This window comes from Myxocyprinus asiaticus, chromosome 27, assembly GCF_019703515.2.
Source record: "Myxocyprinus asiaticus isolate MX2 ecotype Aquarium Trade chromosome 27, UBuf_Myxa_2, whole genome shotgun sequence".
Taxonomy (NCBI): Eukaryota; Metazoa; Chordata; class Actinopteri; order Cypriniformes; family Catostomidae; genus Myxocyprinus; species Myxocyprinus asiaticus.
Window position 1 is genome coordinate 16,747,064 of NC_059370.1, and position 22,498 is coordinate 16,769,561.

At 38.2% G+C, this 22,498-nt stretch overlaps 1 protein-coding gene across 2 annotated transcripts in view; it reads right to left on the minus strand.

Annotated features, from left to right (window-relative positions):
- The window catches only part of lingo2 (leucine rich repeat and Ig domain containing 2), a 430,344-nt gene extending 423,849 nt beyond the window's left edge, over nt 1–6,495 (minus strand). For both annotated transcript variants that reach the window (XM_051657697.1, XM_051657698.1), the window contains exon 1: nt 5,849–6,495. The gene's annotated coding sequence lies outside the window, so the exon portion shown is untranslated. The remainder of the gene's footprint in view (nt 1–5,848) is intronic.
- Nucleotides 6,496–22,498: the final 16,003 nt, after the last annotated feature.

Sequence of the window (22,498 nt, forward strand, 5' to 3'; positions counted from 1 at the left end):
TTTGGAACAGACCCTGGAAGACTTGGCAGACTGTCTTTGTCTTTTAATTGAAACTCTTTGACTTTTGAAGGTTTTTATATTGCAGTATGAGGCAACACAAGTATAGAAAAAATAAATACAGAAAACAACAAGATATGAAGTGAATAATTCATCCCTGGGAGTTTTCTCACCATTGAAATGCAAATTCCACATGCATCAACTTAGTATAAAACATGTTGTAGGCAGCAAGGAGGTCAGTATTTTTATCTAATGTATTTTTAAACATTTTTTTTATTATTATTTATTTTTTTATTTGGCAGAACTTTGACAGCATCATGTGCTTAGTGCCAGATTGTTTTCCACCAGACTTTAGAGACCCTTGAGGATTAGCTCTACCATCTGTCTGTATATAGCATCCAGATGTGTTATGTGAATACATTGATAAATATGTTTATGCGACAGAAAGCAGAGAGCTGTAAGTGCAAAAAGCAGAGAAGAACCAGTACTGCCAGATCCCTGCTAAAATGAGTCTATGTGCAATACATCTCTGTGGTCAATCAAAAGTCTACACTTGCCTTAAGGATCAAATCAACAAGCATCGGAAGATGGCAGATGGGACCAGTACCCAGTTAAAAACTTTTTTCCCTGATATTTAGATTGGCAGCAAGGAGTAGGCATGGCTGTGTTTGTGGAGGCCATGCCAACATAACATCACCCTGATGTGCACTAATAATCTGATAGCAAAGCCCTAAGAACAAATGTTGACAGAACAATAAGCATATTTTTTTCCCCTCCCACCTTTCTCTTAATGGACTTGTTATAGTCACAAAGGCTGAATCATCATTTTCAGGTAGCTTGAGCTCTTGTCCTACTGAATTGTATTATATGGTATTTAGCCCCTTTGATCTACCTTTGACATAAATCACATGTTTTTGTTCCCTCTTTTATGAGGAAAAAATAAAGGACTTGCAAACAGAAGTAATGAATACAAAGTAAATATCTTATGCCCTGAACATACTTATGTGAATGTTTTACAATTACGTGAATGCAAACGCTTCATGATCACTCAGGAAATCAACTTGTTGCTTCCAAAATTTCATGAACCCTGCAAATCAACACCTCTCAGCCGAATTACTAACAAGTGGCATCACCCACCATACATTTTTTTTGCATCATTCGAATGCAATCACATTTCCCTCTAGTGTCACTGAAAGTGTGTTGCACGAGCTACCTTTATGACACTGGCTCGATTCCACATGCTTCAAAACTAAATGAAAAGCCCATTTGTAATGTGTTGTTAATTGCTTTCCCTCTTCTTTCATATTGTTAAACAAACAAACAACCAAACAAAAAAGTAACTAAGACTAAAAAGATTCAGTTCTTATTGGAAAAAAAAACAACATCAGTGTGGCTTTTGGTTGCATTTTCACTGTCACAAAAAAAAATCAAATATTCTAACTAAATCAGGTACAATACAAATCCAATATCTGGACATCTCATCTAAGTCTAAATACTCATATCGGATTTTCCTCATATTTCTGACAATATCCGGAAACAGAATTTTCATTTATGTCTGTGCATGCTTGCCAGTGTTGTTCTTGAGGTATGAGATGTCAAGCAATTGTGAAATGTCAAGCACACATTTTGCAAAGAGGAAACAGGAATATTCATACAGGAGTAGATGCACACTCTATGGAACAGGTATACCTCAATGGAGGATTTCAACTTGTTTTGAGAATAAAGGTTTAAATAATTACCTTAAAAGGTGCACTCAGTGTTTTTTATTTATTTATTTATTTATTTTACTCATTAAAAAAAATGTTTTACTCCTAAGGAAATTAATTATAATTTTGAAACGTATGTATTTGATTTTGATGACTGTGTTTGAAGTCTGTTTTCAGTCAATATTAAAAAGAGCTATGAGTGTTACGTTTCTATTTTTCGCAAGATTCATGGGTTTTAGAAAGTAGCTTCAAAGTAAAGTAATTAGTAATCTGATTACTTTTCCCATGAAGTAATCATTAAATTAATATGATTATAATTTTAGAGAAGTAATCAGTATTTTGTAGTGTATTACTTTTAAAAGTTACTTGTTGAACACTGGTCATGTGTTCTTAACATGTCAGCCCCTATAAGGGGACCATCTCTTTACAAATTTAGAGTAGATTATTTGTACCTCCCTGCTTTTGCTCCGATGACTTGAGTTGCCACTATCCCATGTGCATCTGTAACACCATTGCTTTATGATTGTGTTGTGTTTCATTGTGTACAGTACATAATGAACATAAAAGAGACATTTGCTTAGCGATGTCTTTTTCAAGATGCCTTTCCAAAAATGTTTCCACTTGTGAGCAATATATCCCTCTGTCAGATGGACGCTAGCGCTGTTTTCTATAAATGGCTGAAGCCAATCCCCTCTCTCCCCACTGCAGCTCCTGAGGGATCACAGGAGCACGACTGATCATGAGGGCATGAAAACTCAAAACGCTTTGCTCTCAGCATGCTTTCGTTTTCCATTTGAAGAAACAACCACACTCCGCTGCATCCACAGTAGAACCATTCACTCATCTGCCTTCGCCTCGATGCCTGTCCTCTATAGTGGTTTGTTAGAGTGCATGCTCATTAGCTGGCACAGCAACGCAAATAGAAATACTAACATGGAAACGTAATACATTTTAAAATTAATTTTACTTAAAATAAAATTTACTTCATATAATTGTCTTTGCAATAAATGTGTAATCCAAGTAACAAAATTGTATTCATGTCAGTAACTGTAATCAGATTATATACATTTAAATTGTAACATGTTACATTACTGTGTTACTGCAAAATTTACAAAGTAACGCATTACACCCAACACTGCACAAGACCAGCCGAATACTACTTGTTTAAATTCAGTAACTGCCCTGTTATTGGACTGTTTGGCTAACTGTGATTAGTAAATGTTTACAGTGGCATCTTTAAATAAAAACTATTGCGTTTGAATGATCCCGCATACACTCTGTGGATGCAGTGTAAGTACATGATGACATGTATCAAAACTTACTGATTGTGACTTTAATTGGTGATGTGGATAGAAATGTGATCAGTCACGTGATAAACAGATGGGCTCGATTGTGAAATCATCCCTTGGTAGCAGGTTTGTCAATGAATGCATGCATAGGAATTCTTTCATGTAAATCATGTGAAAAATAAATAAATAATAAAAAAATAAAAATACAAAAAAAAAGAAGAAGGGGGGGTATGTGGATGATATAGTGTCTTAGTTAATGTTACTGGAGACTGCAATGCAGGCATCCAATTTTAACTTGAAATCACACCGTGCACAAAAAGTAACACTATCGCCCCATTGAGTTTGTTACCACCACAATAACAAAAGAATTCACGTTAAGTATATTCAGTGGGGTTGGCCAAGCCACTGCAACTGCATTATGCATACTTGCGTGAAGTTTGTTTATGGCCTTACGATTACAGAAGTGCCTTTGAGGTACAGTTTGTTATGGAAGCCAGAACCAAAGCTTGTTTCAGAAAGAAACATGTTTATTTCATTACTCTGCGCAATTCACTGTTTTCTGTGTATCCAGAGCAAGGCAGTACACCTTTGATTTGAAATTATATTTGAAAGAAAATCATTCAAGTACCTGATCAAAGCATCTTTGTCCAGCCAGAGTGCATTGTAGTGACCTTGCCTCCAACATTCTGGTTCACAGGACATCTGTAAACCCCTGATCCCATTTTTCTGCCATCAAACAACACATTTAACATACAAAGCTATCGAAGTGGCCATGAGAGTGCCTTCAGGCGTGGTAGAGCATCAGCTTCATTACAGTGGCAAACCTTCTAACATTGCCATTTGTGTTGATGCATCTGGCTGTGGTCACCTACCCTCAAAACAACCAGTTCTGGCGATGCAGTGAAAGCCTTTTTTCCCTGGCTATATTTGCTGGTTGATTCTCATTTCCATCCAAGACCCTTGAAGGCCTGTTTCATAACACGCACAGCAGGCAGGCTACACTACTGCTGTCGCATAGCAATTATTCTCTATTTATTTAATTATATCTTTCATTGTGTATGTTTTGCAAAATCACATTTAATGATTGTTTGAAAAAGACAAAACTTTGAAAAGTAAATATTCAGAAAACTTAGTGCATTTTAACAAGCAAAGCATTATTTAAAGAACAACATTGAGTCAAAATTCTACGTTCCAATCCAGAGTGCAAAAATCCCATTACATATGCAAACATAAGCACGCACACACAAAAACACACAGCCACCACTAGCTTGTGCTATTGATTGTCATGTTAAAAAGATCTACAGGGATCAGTGATCGTAAGCCAAGAAGAAATGCATTTGTAAATCAAGCAGCCCTCTTAAATTCAGAGCTGCCTCTTCAAACACAAACCAGCAGACCTGTGCGTCAGTCCTGCCCAGCTAACACTCAATAAAACATCAAAGACCAAGAACACACAGACATCATCATAACCCACTCTCTTTATTTTCCTACCTGTCTGCTTTCCTTTTCTCTCTCAATTCAGCTGAATTCAGCTATGTATTACTGACAAGACAGATTGTTCACCACATCCCCAAAGCATTCGGTAAAAGGAATGCAGCATGGAAACCTCTGCATCTCTCTTTCTCATTTACATGATCACACATACATACTGATAAAAGGGATGATTGGCAGTTCTATGACTTTGTCTATACCTTCATCAGTCTCTCTCCTCTTCCTGTGTAAACTCCTCACATTAACAGACTGCCTAATTCCTTTTTATCTAGAGACAAAGTCTTCTGCTGTTCAACGGCGCACAGGTAACTTGAGAAGACAGAATCATCACTGTGGACAGAGGATAACAGAGGGGCCAGCTTCAACAGCCAGGTTTATTTATTATTTAATTATTTTAAATATTTCAGGGCAGACAGAATGTGCATGCGATCATGAATATTTCAGTCCCTCCTGCAAGGAGGGGGGCATTTGTCCACTACTGATGGGAAGAGGGGTTGTGCGCACACTCTTCGACAGGGCTTTGAGACATTCATGCCCAAAACCAAATGCCTGTCCTTCAGTCTGCAAAAAAAAAAAAAAAAATATATATTCCATCCCCTCTCCATCTGCCCTCACTTGTGCGAAGAAGCAGTGCAGATATGAGGCTGTCAAACCCTCTCCATCATGCTTTGAATCTCTGCTTGCTTTTTCGCACCCCTCCTTTTTCAAACATGGTCAGAGGCAAGAGGAGACGGCCACAAAATTGCTTCACATGAAGGAGCCGCAGAAGAACTCACGGGAGAACTGACAGCAAAAGTAATTATGTTGGGCATGAAACCATCCGAGAGAAAGAAATAATACACATATTTTTCAAAATCCACCAACTTTGAAAGTTGAGAGAGCATCTTAGTGCGTAGATGTAAATATCTCCCCATCGTTATGACATAGTTCAAACCCCAACCACCCAATCCCCACCACCCTATGTCTCATGAGTGGGGGATCCTGTCAAAATAAGGAACATCTCACACTGTATTTATGCACTTTCATGCCCCCCACCCCTCAACACCCCAGTAATATCCACCAAGGTGTGAAGGAATAAATCACTTTGTCCAATGGTGTTTTTAATTTCAGACCTAAGCATTTATTAAAATCGTTAAATCATCTCAGACGTTCACAATCTCTGTAGGCACAGATGATTTGTACATAACATTTAAGAGCCATTTGATTTAACAGATCAATTTATGTTATTAAAAAACAGAAAAAACAACAACTCTGACTAACATACCTCCCTCACCATCTCTGCAGCTGTCGTTGCGGTACACTAATCTCGGACCTGAATTGCACTTAGTCACACATACAAGACATTCAATTTGACTAGCATCTTACCTTAAAATGCTGTTTGTGATCCTACACTCCACAGACTGGCTGAAGCAAAGCAATGCACAACAAAATCTTTTCAGTTTAGCCTCCAACAAAAAAACAAAAAACAAACAAACACAACAGCCAGAGATGTAATCTGATATCAACAATTTTCTTTTTTTCTTTTTTTCTTTTTTTTTAAATGTTCTTGCTTTAGATTCCCTTGATTACTCCCCTCTTTTATAATTCCCGTCCTTTTCTGCTCTGTTATGTTTCCTATGGATGTCTCCCGTTTTCAACCTCAGGACTAAAGGATGCTGCTTGTCTCTGTTTGATTGGAAAAAAAAGAGAGAGAGAAATGGAGGCAGCTCTCCCATTCGCAATGTTCTCTCTTTAGTGGCTAAAGACAGCTGCGCTCAAATCTTGAAGAATCCCACCGTGCAATGCTCTGCTTAGCACGTCTTCTGCAAGTGCTCGCATCCCCTAGAACTTTCAGACTTCCGCGCACAATCCGCTCTCAGGCAGATGTATCCATAACAAGGCTGAAGAGGAGCACAAACCAGCACTCCTGAGGCATTGTCCCTTGAATTTATCCTACCCAGCACAATGTCGAAGATGCTGAAGATCGGTGTATTGAACATGTCTTGTGCTGTCTGTCTCCCTCCCTTGCTCTCTCTCTCTCTCACACACACACAGTCACTCGAACATGTGCACACGTTCGCTGGCACATATGCACACACACATACTGCCTTCCCTTTTCACAGTTCTTTCCACCCCCTCTTTCCATTTCACTCTCTCCTTTGCATCAGAGTCTGACAATTACTGTGTTTGCATTCAGAGTTCTGTCAAAAGATGAAGGATTGCATCCTACTTCCCTTAAATACACAATTAACACATAGTTTTATATGTGAAGGAATGCAAATAGAGGGAGAATGAGTGTAAACATAATCACAAATTATAGTTTGTTAATGTTAGATTACAGCACTCTATTATATTATACTGTTAACATGATCTCAACATTGTAGTTACACTGTTATAACACATTTATTGGATAATTTTTTTCATTGACTAAATAATTTTAAAAACAGGCTGTTAAATACTCAAATAACATGTGACTCTATATGCAAAGGAAAACAAAGAGAGGGAGAATCAGTGTCAACCTAGTAACAGTTGTATTCATTATTTATCCATAAAACTGTAATTTTAATATTATGATGTATTAACTATTGCACCTTAGATTGATTCAACTATTAAAACACAGGCTGCCAACTTTTCATATGACATCCAAATCCATAGGCAATGGAATGCAAAGAAACAGAGAATGAGCGTAAAGATCACGAAAAAGAGAATGAATGATAATGAATGAATGAATGAACGTTACATGTATATATCGCTTTTCTGACACTACACTCAAAGCACTTTACACAGTGAACAGGGGACTCTCCTCAACCACCACCAGTGTGCAGCATCCACCTGGATGATGCGACGGCAGCCATAGTGCACCAGTACGCTCACCACACACCAGCTAGTGGTGGAGAGGAGAGAGTGGAGTGATAGAGCCAATTAATGGATGGGGATTATTAGGAAGGGCCAATGGGGGAATTTGGCCAGGACACTGGGGTTACACCCTTACTCTTTTCGAGAAGTGTCCTGGGATGAATGATAATGAAGGGAAAGCTTGTTCTTACAGCTGGGTTTCTGTATTGAACAAGCATCTCCAACCCATCCCCCACCCCAACAAGGAGAAAACTTCACCGGCACCAACAGAAGGGTCACCATTCAATGTTGGCCAACTGTCAAGAGTGATTGAGGAGGTAGATGAAAATAGAAGCAGCAAGCAGATCAGAGTGCTACAAGGAAGCAAGGACAATATACACCAAACAGCTACTCAATGAGAGGCAGTGGTAGAAATAATATAAAACAAAAGGGGATTTGCCTAAACAATAAAGAGGAGCATCCATGTTGTATCACTAACTATAGCAGACACACACACAAACAAAATGCTGAACAGAGATGACATATTTGACCTACTATGTTGTCGTTCATGACTAATTTTAATGAATGATTCTATTTTACAGTTGCCAATCAACATTGCTAGATGAATAAATTATGGTTTAGTCATCTAAAGTCATCTATAGTTATTTAGAATGTTTTACACTGGAGCCAAACCTGCAGATATATTGATTTGAATATTGACATAATGCAATCTCCTTCACATGGAGTCTAGCACCTGGTGGTTGAGAATGAGGCATAATATGTTATAACACAGTAATAACACAATAGTCATGTTTAGTCTTATACCATATGTTATGTCCCTCTGGTCCACCTGGTGGCAGTCTCTGCAGGTTGAGAGTGTTTCCTGGCTTGCTTGCAGACCTTTGTTCCATTTTTCCCTCTCCCTTTTTGTTCTAACACCTATAGATGCAGTACACCTGGGCAACCTAGTTAAGTGGTGATGAGATCCCTTATAAACTGACCCCAGTTTAACCTGCTCAGGGTGGAGAGAGCCTTCAACTGGCAACTGCTGTGGAGTTTTTGGCTTGTGATTATGTGTATCTGTCTCTTCCACCAAGTTGTTACTGATTAGAATACCCGTTTTGAGCCTATAGCTGTGTTGTGGTCCATTTTATGTTACTCCTAGCTGTGGCTGGCCATAACACTATAATACTGTAATTGTTGTGTTACAACATAGTAACAGTATTGTAGTTACAAAGTTATTATATACTTCTGGATTCTAACCATTTAGACTGAATCTGTCAATTAAAGAAAGGCTGTCACCAGACAATACATGCTCTTGTCAGATTGGATTCGAAATTATATTTAAGTTCAGTTAGGAAACTCTACATGGCTCAGCTGATAGGTTGAACAGGTGCACCTTGTCCAACGCACGCAATCAGAAGATTTTCCCTTGTGTAAAATTATATAAAGCTGCTACTCACCTCACGCAATACACCAGGAAATAGCTACAGTAACGCAGTATGTGTAGCATTATCCCTCCACCTCCCCAGCACCACCTCCCTAGATCTGCTTTACAGGGGTCTTTATCTTGTTACAATAGCAGTTGTCACTTGTGTGGACTTTTCAGACAATCCCTTATCACACCTGCAACAGTATTAGGATGTTTTAGCGCAACGTGTGGACTTTTTACATTTACATTTATGCATTTGGCAGACGCTTTTATCCAAAGCGACTTACAGTGCCCTTATTACAGGGACAATCCCCCTGGAGCAGCCTTGCTCAAGGACACAATGGTGGTGGCTGTGGGGATTGAACCAACAACTTTCTGCTTACCAGTTCAGTGCTTTAGTCCACTACACCACCACCACTCCATGGTTCCTTACCTGCATTAGGCAACATTTACCACGAATATCAAGGTTAAATTAACGATCTTGAATGATTTCACCATGACGCCATCGGACCAGCTTAAAATACAGGACAAATCGACATTTCATATTTAAAAACGGGACACATGGCAACCCTAGCATGCTGTCACACCCATTACTTTGATGACTTTACGAAACAACAAACTATTCCTTGTGACTAGTAAACTGGGCAATAATGAAAACCTTCACAATCAACTCTAGAATAAAGGCCTGATTTGTCCCCCTTGTGGGGCTGATAATAGAAATTAAAGATTTTGCCAGATCCACTTCTTAAGACATGTTTCAACCCTCCCATCAAATGATTTAGAAAAATAAATCAATAAATGTTGTCATGCCGCTGATTAAGAAATGGGCAGGACACAAGGCAAACTGAATTTTCTGGGTATTTTATTCCCGACTGCATTCAAAGGGAAACAGCATTAAGAAAAGCTTTTTGGGAGTTTAAAAAAAAGAAATATTGTGACAAAATAATAATAATAATAATTATGTCGCGAGTGCCTCTAGATTATGCAGGCCAATTTTTGTGTAAATCGGGCAAACAGTCTAGGAGTTCAAAAAAGTAGGTTTTCAAAACATTTAAAAATGGCGGACAGGAAGTTTGCTCGATCATGACATAATTGGTATCATTGTTCTCGGCATGACCACAGAATCTATCAAGACTAGTCTCATGACTGTAGGCAAAAGGAGTCAATAGATATTAGCATTTTTAGAAATATCATTATAATTTTTGACCACAAGGTGGCGCTGTCCCGAAACTTTTTGAGTCCCTTCAGAGCATGATGCCAAAGACACTTTTTGAGTCCCTTCAGAGCATGATGCCAAAGACATTAATGAGATTAATTTGATGATTTTATGACAAACTGTTCAGAAGTTAAAAGCAAAAATGTGCTTTATTCATATCTCGTGACCACTAGGTGGCACTGTTCCGAAACTGAGCAGGCACCCTCGAATCATGGTGCCTATGACAATTAATAAGATTGGTATGTATACCCTAAAGCGTTACGGAGATATACCCTCATGTCCATTTTGGCGTGCTCTTTGTCGAATTCGTTGAAGCGCCATTCAAAAACGGTATGGTTTATCAAAATTATGTGAATACGTGAGTGCGTCTAGATGATGCAGGCCAATTTTTGTGCAAATCGGACAAAGGGCCTAGGACGAGTTTGAAAAAGTAGGTTTTTCAGAAAATTCAAAATGGTGGAAAAATTTTCATGACGGAAAATGACAATGTCATAGTGTCGAATTGTCTTGAGCCAAGGAATCAGAGGAAAAAAATAATTTTGTTCTATGGCTCATGGTTCAAAAGTTATTAACATAAACGTGAGTGCAAATTTGGGCAATTGGTGGCGCTACAGGGTGTGAGGTAGAGATGCCAAATTTGCTGTGGTAACAGATCAGACTGTCCTTTATCTGTATGCCAGATTTCATAACTTTCCTGCAAGCGGTTCTATGGGCTGCCATAGACTCAAGAACAGAAGAAGAAGAATAAATGTAGCTGCAAGCAGCGATACCGGGGTCAAGCCAATTATCGGCACCCTGAGCAGCAAAAGAAGCTTTGTGACATGTTTTTGGTTAGAGTCCGATGAACATGAGTTAGAAAAAGTAAACTTTCAATCATAAAAAAACCCCCGATTCATTTTAAAATTAACTAAAAATAGCTAGTTCTTAGAATTTTTGTCCAGTATGTGGTGCTGTTCTGAAACTGCTCAGGTAGAGACGGCAAATTTGCTGTGGTAACATATCAGACTGCCCTCTAACTGTGTGCCAAATTTCATAACTTTTCTGCAAGCAGTTCTATGGGCTGCCATAGACTCGAGCGGAAGAAGTAGAAGAAGAAGAAGAAGAAGAAAACTAATGAAAACAATAGGGGTCTTTCGCTCCTTCAGGGCTTGACCCCTAATAATAATAATAATAATAAACTTTTTTCCCACTTAAAACTATTGTGGTGTTTTTATCCAAAAATACTGAAGCTTGGTGAAAACAACAGCACTTGGTAGAATAATAATAAAAAAAAAACAAATTACACAATTGGTCTGTTTTCCCTTCTGTGAGATAGATCCTCAATGCTCAAATTGACAATAAATGAATTGTATATAAATTGTGGGACCTAAACCCAAAAATAAACACATAAACAATGTTAGTGGACTGTATAACCCCTGAAAATGTAGCAAAACACAGAAAAATGCATACATAAGGCCACACAGGTTTCATAAACTTTCTTATTTAACATACACATCACAATTTACCTCAAAGTATGTTTTCATGTAGTATGAAGCACAATTTAAACAGAATGAACATAGATCTTACACCAGTTTCATGTAATACACTGTTATAAAATATATGAACACTAACGAATTAAAGCTACACTATGTAATTTTTATTTTATTTTTTTTTTAAACAAAACATTATTAATGAGAGAGTGCAACACAAATCCATCTTCCAAACCATATCTTTACTTTACCCAAATACACTTTGATAAACCTATAATAATGATTTATATTTTAGAGCTGTCGGCATGGATTTCGTGGGAAATTGCGTACATATGTCATTTGTCCGTGCTTGTTCATGTCATATCCATGAAAATAAGCTCTGGCTACTGTAGTTCGTGTGTGGCAGTAGCGTGAAGCTGAAAGTTTGTTGTCACAACGAACGAGAAAAATGTACCATGGATCATACAAAATGGCAAACCTCCGGGAATCACTGGTTGTAAAAACAAAGAAACCCAAAACAGAGCAGAGTCTACAAGCAAAATGGAAAGCGAGTTCATAATAAAACCAGAATCAACATAGGCTTGGCTTTTCAGAGGTGGCGACAACTCAGAGATCTGAAAGGATTTATAAACGACCCAGAGATGGTACTTTTTCTTACTCAACAGGTAAGATATTTTATTGATATGGTTTATGTATAGTTGTGTAATCATACGCACACACACGTCTGTGTGTGTGTGTGTGTGTGTGTGTGTGTAGTGAAACACAATAATTGTACTGTAATTGGTGCAGAAAGTTTCACTTGCTATCACATGTGTGTATTTTTCTTTATAAGAGCAATAATTTATATAAATAAATCCTTTAGTCCTAGGCTTGCCAAGGACATGTGAGTCTTGAAATGATGTTGGCCACTGGTTGGTAACAATAACAATCTATAAATTATTTACTACCGAGGTCTATTTGGCTAGAATATCCTGCAGTTATAAAAACTTTACAACATTTGACCTTATCAGACAAGCAATCGTTATGTCTAATGTTAACGAACGTTGCCTAACTTTTTTAACGTAATTTATTTCAAAACATCAATGTTTCCAATAAGTCAAAACAACAGCATAAGATATGGCACTTGCCTGCTCAGATGTTAATATATGTGATGATGTTGATATCTGTTTTCAGATATCCATCTTTTCCTTTCTTTTGTTATTTATTTGTCTATTCACTCTGATAAGATGTCCTGTATCAATGTGTACACCGGTGCCTCGAACCACATTCATCCGCGCAGAGCAGCAGAGCCAAAGCACAACTTGTGTCATTACCAAAACAATGTTCTTCTGCAAGACACATGCAGATTTATTTTTTTTAACCCTAGAGGGCCAAAAAATTACATAATGTATCTTTAAACTAAACTCTGGAGTGTGGATTTAACAAGAAAAACTCAATTTAACACTTTACATTCACATACAGTTGTGTTCAAAATGGTTTCAATATTACTTGGTACTTAGGTAATAAATCAACACACACTTTTTGATGAATATTGATGAAATTTGCTCTCAACATGAGGAGAAATGTCTCTCACATGTGCTAATTACAAATCAGCTTTAGTTGGTGAAACACACAGCCATAGGCTCAACCAACACATGGAGAAAGAGTTAATGCATCACTATCAGTTGATATTTCTCACCATTTTGATTTTTTATCAATTTTACACTTTATAACTCCTTACCGTGTGAGCACTGTGTGAAACGCATTGTGAATCACACTGCTCTGCTTTCACCTTAAAGGGGACATATTATGCAAAATCAACTTTAATTATTTTTTTTTTTAACATAATTGTGTGTTCCCAGTGTGTGTACACAACCACAAATATGGTAAAAGACCATCCCCTCATTTCTTTCCTTTCCCCATCAATAAAAAACAGTGTCTCTGATTGAGCCATTCAGGTTTGCAGCCCCTTATGATGTCAAAAGGGGAAAGGTAATGCCCATGGCTGGCAAAGAGATCCGCCTGTGTAGCTTAGATCCACCCTCATTAAAACCTGAGCAAGCAAGTCCGCCATATATATCTCCTCGCTAGAGCCGCTTGTGCTAACTCGAGAATGTCCCAGCTACGAGACAAACGCGCCAAATGTTCTGTTTATGTCTGCAAGAGTGAACACAAGAGTCTTCATGTACTCCCGGCATCTGAGCCACTGAAGACCCAGTGAATTCATTTTATTTTTGATGGCAATGTGCCCACATCAACAGAAAAATCCTTATATGTTTGTGCAAACCATTTTACGTCAGACTGCTTCATCAACGAGGGTCTACACAAGGCTGGATTTGCTTCCAAGCTAAGAAAACAAACAAACGTGCTCCAATCCAGGATGGTCCACCATACATGAGGGATTATCCTGAAGTTGTTGCATCTGTCTTGTAACCTTTATTACCATAAATTGCATAAGGTAAGTGTCATGGTATGTCAGAAGTACAAAATTTGATTAGAGAAATTATAAGAGTATCTAACCAAAACGGTACCTATGGTATCTCCATGCAGCATAAATTCTCTGTCTCTGTAGGCATTGTTTCACAGTTTCCACATGAGCACCACAATTAATAAATGAGCATTATACTAAATATATCATGCCACTCTATTGCGCTTAGTGAACGTCATTACAATACTTAGTGTGTGTTGCTTATTGAAATAGTACTGTTCCCTACAATGGAAAGCAGAGAAAGCTTAAATTGGCATTAGACACCGAACAACACATCATCCATCGAAGCAAAACAGCTGAAATAACCCTACAAAAGTTACACAAATTCTTCAACTAACCATTCCGAAACGTCCTGGCACATTCTTATTATTGTGACTTCTGCCGAAGTCTGTCCTTGTTCAGGGTCTGACTCAGGTTCAAACATGTACGGCTGAACTTCAGTGTTTTCAGTAGCAGCCATATTGGTTCTCCTGCATTGTTCTCACCGGGGGGTATCCGTGGCACCAGCAGGAAAGGCACAGCCCACTTCCAGAAAGGGGTGTGGCGAGCAGCAGCTCCTTTGCATTTAAAGCTACAGACACTAAAACAGCCCATTTGGAACAGGGCTACAAAACAGGGGTATAAAGGCATGGTAGAATAAACGATCTGTGAGGTATTTTGAGCTAAAACTTGACAGACACATTCTGGGGACACCTGAGACTTATATTACATTGTGCAAAAAGGGGCATAATATGTCCCCTTTGACTCTTAGCATGCAGGCAGCACAAATGCTCGTTTCTTAAAGGGCCAGTGCCACATTATATAAGTGCATGAGAAAGACATCTGTGCTCACTGTAGTCTTACTATTGTTAATATGGGGCTTTAATAATCAGTTATACATTTAAGTATCATGCATTTTTCACCTGGTCGCATAAATAAATATATATTAACAGTGGCAAGTAGAGAGTTCTTAGTATTCTAATCAGTGCAGAATTAGAGAGAAAATCTCAAACAGGGAGTGTGTTACGACATCAAGCATCCATCCTCAAATAACTTTGATTGAGAGGATCTGGTGGACAGCAGTAATGTCACGAACTGCATCATGTTTTTCACCCTCACCTTCAGTTCACTTCAGTGTCTGTTTAGTTTTCCCCTGTGCTCACTGACTACCCAGCATGCACCTGTTGATAATTCTCACCTGCCCTCCATCTTCCTCAGCTGTTCCCTGTTCCCTCATCGTGCGTGTGCACGCGTTCTAGTTTCAGTCACTTATTGTCAGTTGTTATGTTCCATGTACTTAGGTTGATCGTTGTTCCTTATGTGTGTATGTTTAGATGTAATGTTAAATGTGCATAATTAGTTCTTTGTACTCATCTATGTTTATAGTATCACCTTCCTCATCGTCTTCATTAAACAAAGCCTGCGTTTAGATCCCTTTTCTCATCTCACCTCTGCATATCATTACAAGTAAGATGCAGAGAAGCCAATAAATTCTTTAAGAGATGCCTTTTTCTTTGGAAAATCCATTAACTGACAATTAAAAAGCAGTTCATCAAAAAAATCTAAATTGTCAATTTACTCACCCTCATGTTGTTCCACCACCATTTTCTTTCTTTCTGAAACTCAAAAATAAATGCTAAGCTGAATGTCCAAGCAGTTCTCTTCCATTTGATGAAAATAGAGTGTGAGTTTTACTGCCAAGCTCCAAAAAAGTAAAAAAGGTACATAAAAGTATTATAAAAGTAGCCCATATGACCTGTATGCTACATTCCAAGTCTTCTGAATCTAAAAAATAACTTGTTGTGAGGAAACGACAACAATTTAAGTCAACATTCCAATAAACTTCTCTTTATAGCTTTCAAACCTAATTTGCAGTCACATATTCAAACTTACTTTGTCACGACTAGTGAGACCCAAAAACCAATTTCTTTTGGTATCAGTGACATCAAGCATGACTGGACGCAGCTGCCATTTTAAATATGCCCCAAGTGCAAATGAGACCTTTGTGCTAATAACAGATAATGGAAAATATGCTCTTACATGCTTTCAATAACGTCTCTGTTTACGCATGTAACCTTGGTTCCGTGAGATGAAGGAAACGAGATGTTGCTATGGGGAAAGTACTTTCCTCGACGACCTAATTGAAACCCTTATACCATAACGCCAATCTTCTGATTGGCAATGATGTTTGAGCCCCGCCCCTTTAGGTGCGCATTAGGTGCATATAAGCGGGTGCTCAAGCATTATTACTTCAGATTTTCTGACTGAGGGACAGAGGTCATTACTCTTTCCTCAAATCACTGAAGTAGTAGTGCAGCCATCTTTCGAATTGTCCCGTTCCCTTCATCTCAGGGAACCAAGGTTACATGCATAACCAGAGAAGTTCCCTTTCGATTCAGTCCATTCGACATTGCTATGGGGAACAGAATACCACCCCACCGCACTATGTGACATCACACCCCCAGTGATAGAACACTTAAAACAGACATGTATAAGGAGTCACAGGCCTGCAGGCCGATGACTATAAAATATGCCTTAAGTGTATATATTTCAAGCTATTTCTTAAAAGCATTGTAATTTTAGTAGTACACACCTATTTAATGTTGTAATCTCCTGTTGCGAGCTTCTGTGAACAACATCCATTACAACATTAGTCCAAAAGTGTAATCATTTTGAGACACATTGATGAAGTCTCATTTGCTTACTTATTTCTTTGATAGATTTATTTTAATAATTGTCATTCATGTTCTCCAATACTCACTTATGGCAAACATAACGCATCCAGAACAAGGGAAGCTGCTGTTATGTTTGGCATGACAAATAGGAAAATTAGACCTTATAACATAATGCATAACTCACAGGCCACATGACATGGACTTCCAGTTAGCATTCTGGATTATGATATTATCCTCATAACCTCTGTAAAATGCATAAAAAGAATGTTTTGAAATATGTTGTAAATAAATAGATGATTGCAGAAATATTTGGTTTGTCTATATTTTCTAAGCAGTCTCTTTTATATTTATTTTTATTTTTTGCATAATAGAAAATAATGTGTTGTCAAAGAAGGTTCTCGTTCGTTTACAAACTAGTTACAGATATATTGGGCTGTTTCGATGCAGGATGCTTAAACAGTGTCATAAGAAAGTAGTTCTGCACACAAAGGCATTTTAGGAACAAAAACAGGAAAGGATTTTTGTTATGTATTTATCTATGTGGTGAATAATTTTTGTCCCCCTTGGTGTTCCATATAAATCCTTCGATGTAATGCACTTGCGCAGCATGTTCTATGTATTCTATATGTGTTGTGAAAGGTTCAGCAGTAAAGCGGCATAACTAAAAAATTGTGTTAGTGTCATCTCTTATGCAGTGCACGGTCACCACAGAAAAACATAACAAAACTGGCGATGAGGATAAAAGCTTGCATATGTCTTCGGGGGCACCTTCTGAAGTAACCAGTACAGTTTTTTGATCGCATGTGATTGATTAGTGCTAGCATCACTAAGCTAACGGAATGCATGCATGTGTAAAGTTCATAACGCCCGGAAGATAATTAAAAAAAAAGGGAATAGAAGTGTCATCGTGCATTAAGCGAGACGGCTGCACATCATTAAAGAAAACAGATAAAAAGGGAGGAAAAGAGAGCTACAAAACAGTGAGTGGAAAATACTCTGACAAATAACACAGAATGGCTGGTCTAGCGGGGCAAATCGGACCATATGATGAAAAGGTGGAGCAATGGAGCTCATATACAGAGCGGTTTGATTATTTTGTCAAAGCTGACGGGATAAAAGATGAGGTTTTAGTACAGACTTTCCTGAGTATTATGGGCAGCAAGACATATAATCTACTGCATAGTCTGGTCCAGCCTAATAAACCAGGTAATTCCACATACAAGGGCATTGTAGCATCACTTCAAGAGCGTTATGCACCTAAACCTCTCATCATTGTTGAAAGATTTCGCTTTCATAAATGCAGTCAGTTAGAGGGAGAATCGATTGCGCAATTTGTTGCTGTATTGAAACGGCTGTCAGTGCAAGTTTGGCACAACGCTGAATGATACGTTAAGAGACAGATTCGTGTGCGGATTGCACAGTGAGACAATTCAAAAGCAACTTCTATGCAAAAGTAATCTGACATTAGAGCAGGCAGTGGAAATCAGTATATCCATGGAAATGGCTGCAAAATAGGCACAAGAGTTAAGCATGTCCAGTCAAGTTCACAAAGTTTACAGTGAAAAACAGAAACATGAGAACAAGAAAACATGTTACTGCTGTGGGAAAAGTGGTCATCTGGCACAGAAATGCTGGTATAAAGATATGGAATGCAGAAGCTGTGGAAAAAAAGGACACATTGAGCATGCATGCCAAGGAAAAAGGCTGACAGTAAATGAGAAAACAAAGGTACTCAAGCCTGCTGAAACAAATTTGAAGCTGATCAGGCCAAGCATGACTAAGTTATACCCACTTCCTGGCCGACTTCCTGTTGGGCAGATCTTAAGACTGTCAGCGAGAAGTTGTCGGCTTGACGAGATCTATACATGTACCGAGTTTAGAGACTGTAGCTGAAAAAGTTGTGCTACAGAGCATCCCAAAAATGCATATTTTAAAGGGGGCAAAACAGTTCCCATGTGAACTTTTGCCCAGCCCTAATGGTTAACAACTCTGATGTGTGTGCCAAAGGTCATGTAAATTTAAGCATTCCAAGTGCCTCAAAACACACCTAATATATAAAGGAATAATAACATTCAATGTGTTGACATGACAACATTATAAAAGATATCAATAAATCCTTACCAAATTCATATCAACATTGTCCTGACATTATTTTAAACAAGTTTGAAGCAATTCAGGTAAAAATGAGAGTGCTATTCCAAAGTCTGTAAAAAGTGCCACACTTCTTGCTGCCAGTTGGTGGCACAATGGCCGTGCCCCACAATAGTCACATCCATGTGATCAGCCCCTAATACCAAATATAAATCTCAATTTTGATCTAAATCACACAATGCATGCCGAAGATATGAGCAGTTCCTGTTTCACATTTTTCACCATAAATTTATCGCCTCACCATGGCAACACTGTTCGATATATCAAAAATCCTTTCGCAATTTAGCATCGCCAATGTCTTGGCATGATGTCGCGCACATTTGGTACCTGTAACATGAAATCCCTAGGAGGAGTGTTTCGAATTCCAGAGCATGCATTTTTCAAACAAACCAAAATGGCCGACTTCCTGGCTAATACAAGCCAATGGGAGATATGTCTGTCATGGTAAGAACAATGTCCTCACCAAAACTTGTGAATATCAGACAAACTCTGCGGCAACCACAGCGATAAATTCATTTGAAATGTTAGGGGGCGCTATGGAGTCCACTGGCCACACCAAATGACAAAAGAATTATAAAATCTTGCCAAACTTTGATGGGTGTGCCAAGTTTCAAGAGTTTTGAAAAAAGTAATAAGCATTTACGAACTAGGGGGCGCTGTGGAACCGATGAGGTACGTCTATGCTGAATTGCAATATCAAATCAAAAGATGTCCTAAGACAAATGTATGTGTAAACTTTCATAGGTTTTCAGCCATCGTAAGCCCCTCAAAACACAGTGGGAAAAGGTGAAAATCCCACATTCCATCCAACATGGCTGACTTCCTGTTGGGCAGAATCAAATACAACCAAGTGAACTTTGTCTAACATGATAAGAGCAGTAACCATACCAAATCTTGTGCACATCGGAGCAACTTCATCCCAACCATTTCCTGTGTTTGAAGGCACTACATAACGTTTTGATTTTACGCAAGTCTGATGTGTGTGCCAAGTTTCTTGAGTTTTCAAGCATGATGAATGCCTTATAAATGGGTGAATGCATTAAAAATAAAATTAATGATAATAATAATAATAATAATAATAATAATAAATATAGCTGCGAGCAGCTATGATGGGCCCAAGCACCATGGGTCCATTTCCACCCGTTGGCTTTTGGAAATCAATGCAAGGTGGACACATGCATTAGGCATTTGACATTATTCTACACAATTTTGAAGCAACTTGGGTAAATATAAGAGAACTATTTAAAGTCTCTTTTAAGAGCCACGCTTCCTGCTGCCTGGTGGTGGCACAATGTCCGTAACCCAAAATAGTCAAATCCATGTGCTTAGCCCCAACATACATCTCAATTTTGATCTAAATCACACATTGCACACAGAAGATGTGAGACACTGCTGTTTCCGATTTTTTGCCATTAATTTAATGCCTCGCTATGGCAACACCGTTCGATATTTCAAAATCTGTTTGCAATTTAGCATCTTCAGTATCCTGGCATAATGTTGTCTAAATGTGGTGACAGTCCCATGAAACCCCTAGGAGGAGTATTTAAAAGTTCAGAGAATGCAATATTCAAAAAATCCAAAATGAATGACTTCCTGTTGGGTGGAGCTAATAATATAATTCTGAAAGTTGTCCAGCTTGATGAGAACTATATATGTACTAATTTTGGTGACTGTAGGTGAAAATGGGGGTGCTACAGAGGCCATCTTACACGCCCACTTTAAACCTGTTAACTGTCACTGAACAGGTGGGCCATTTGAATGGGGCTATAAAACAAATGCTTTGTTTTATATCAAAGACTCCATCAATGTTTACAAACTTGGTATCAAATTAAAGCTTAAAAACTCAACTTTTATCTTCTGAAGTCTATTTTGTGATTAGAACATTACAGTAAAAACATTTAAAAATGTTAGGAGTGCATTTTTAAAACATGTGACATGTAAGCGATAGTACTTATGTTTCATGTTCTCTGCTTATGATCCAATTCAGTGATTGAAGAAAAAACAGCATGCATTCCATTGTGAGGGTCCACTGATGAAAATGCAACAATCACATCAGATTGGTTAAGTAACATTATTACCTACTAGTTTAAATTCTGTTAATATTTTTGAATCTGTGATTTAGCAGCTTTATTCACCTGAAATGTCCACTAACATTATGCCAATTGTTTTTAACATAAGTTTATTATACAGTATAAGCTTTTATGTATGTAAATATATAAAAAACAAACTGCACGGTTCACCACCTGTGGTTTGGTAAGCATTTGCTCCATGGTTCATCTCTAGTTTAATAACACATCTGGATCATACACTTTGGCAAAGAAAATAAAGTGCCAAATAGACACGTGCAGTTGTAACCTCCGCTAATGCACCTGTATGGCTCTGTAGATGGACACACTTTGCGGTCAATCAAAACAGCGATGGTCAAAAAACCTTTACAAAACAGGCACTGTTTGCAGACATTGCTTGACGCGAGTGCTGTATACTGGTAATACATTGATGTTTGATTATTTATTTACGCTGATATCACCTAGGAATATAGCGCGCGGTGCGCACAGAGCCACAGATGAGCCCGAAACTGCATACAGACACAATCCCTTCTGTCTTTAAACAGGCACTCGCTGCTAGTTCGGACAGACATGAAACAAAAACTAAAGTGCTCGGGGTGTTCATTGCCAAAGTTATGTTGCCCTTACTCCATTGATGAAGATGTGGGATTTCCACGTATGATTAAAACACTCATGTTGCATTACGACATCTCTTCTAGCATACATTTTTACAGCAAGGTTATTCATTCTATAGTGATGTACAACTTCTGAGCATATTCAACTCAACTCTTATGTTGAGTTGAATATGAAATGCACATTATGTTGATGCATAAATGCAGGTATAAGTTAAATGTTGAGTTATTAGAGCATTTTTAGTTAGTTAAGGACACTAAAAAAATTAACCATGGTTTTATTCAGTAATACTGTAGTAGCCATGACTGAAGTAACAATGACTGCTGTCACCATTGTTTTCTTGGCAGAAATCATTGTTTTGATACAATTAACCATTGTAATTAATTAATTAATTACATTGTTTCACAACAGTAACTGTAATTTCCATATAGTAACCTTGATTTTACTATAGTATTGTAACCATGACAGTAACTATGTTAATTTTGTGGTTACTGTGATTTTACTACAAATACCATTTACTGCTGTAAAACCATAATGATTTGTAGTGAGGGCAAATCTCTTGGAAGTGTCTGTTACCAAATAGAATATATTTATTTTGGGTTTGGCAGTAATATTTCTTTTTCTGTATATAACAAGAACCGAACCGTACTGAAACAGTGACCTTAAAACCGTGATACAAACAGAACCATGAGAAATTTGATGCGTTACACCTCTTCTATCTATACTGTTGCAAGCAGGGCATGGCCGAGTGGTGTCAGGGCAGAGTGAGGCCAGAAAGATAAGTGGTAAACAATTTCCACCTGTTTGTGCACCGGTCTCACATTCCAGGGAGGAGCGGCGGGAGTATTTAAGGAGAGAAGACAGCAGCAGACGGGGAGAGACAGACGCACGGAGCTGTGTGTGACTGTGCCACAGTGACAGCTGAAAAGCAAGGCTGTTGAGTGTTATTGAATGTGTTTGTTTATTGTGCAGAAAAGCATGTTTATGTTTTGATGTACATTGAAAAGTGTGGCATTAAAGTTTTATATGGATTGTTCACCTGGCTCCCGCTCCCTCCATAGCACAGGAAGAGGTCTGCCATGTATATCTCACACACACTCAACCACAGTGTATGTGTGTGTATATATATATATA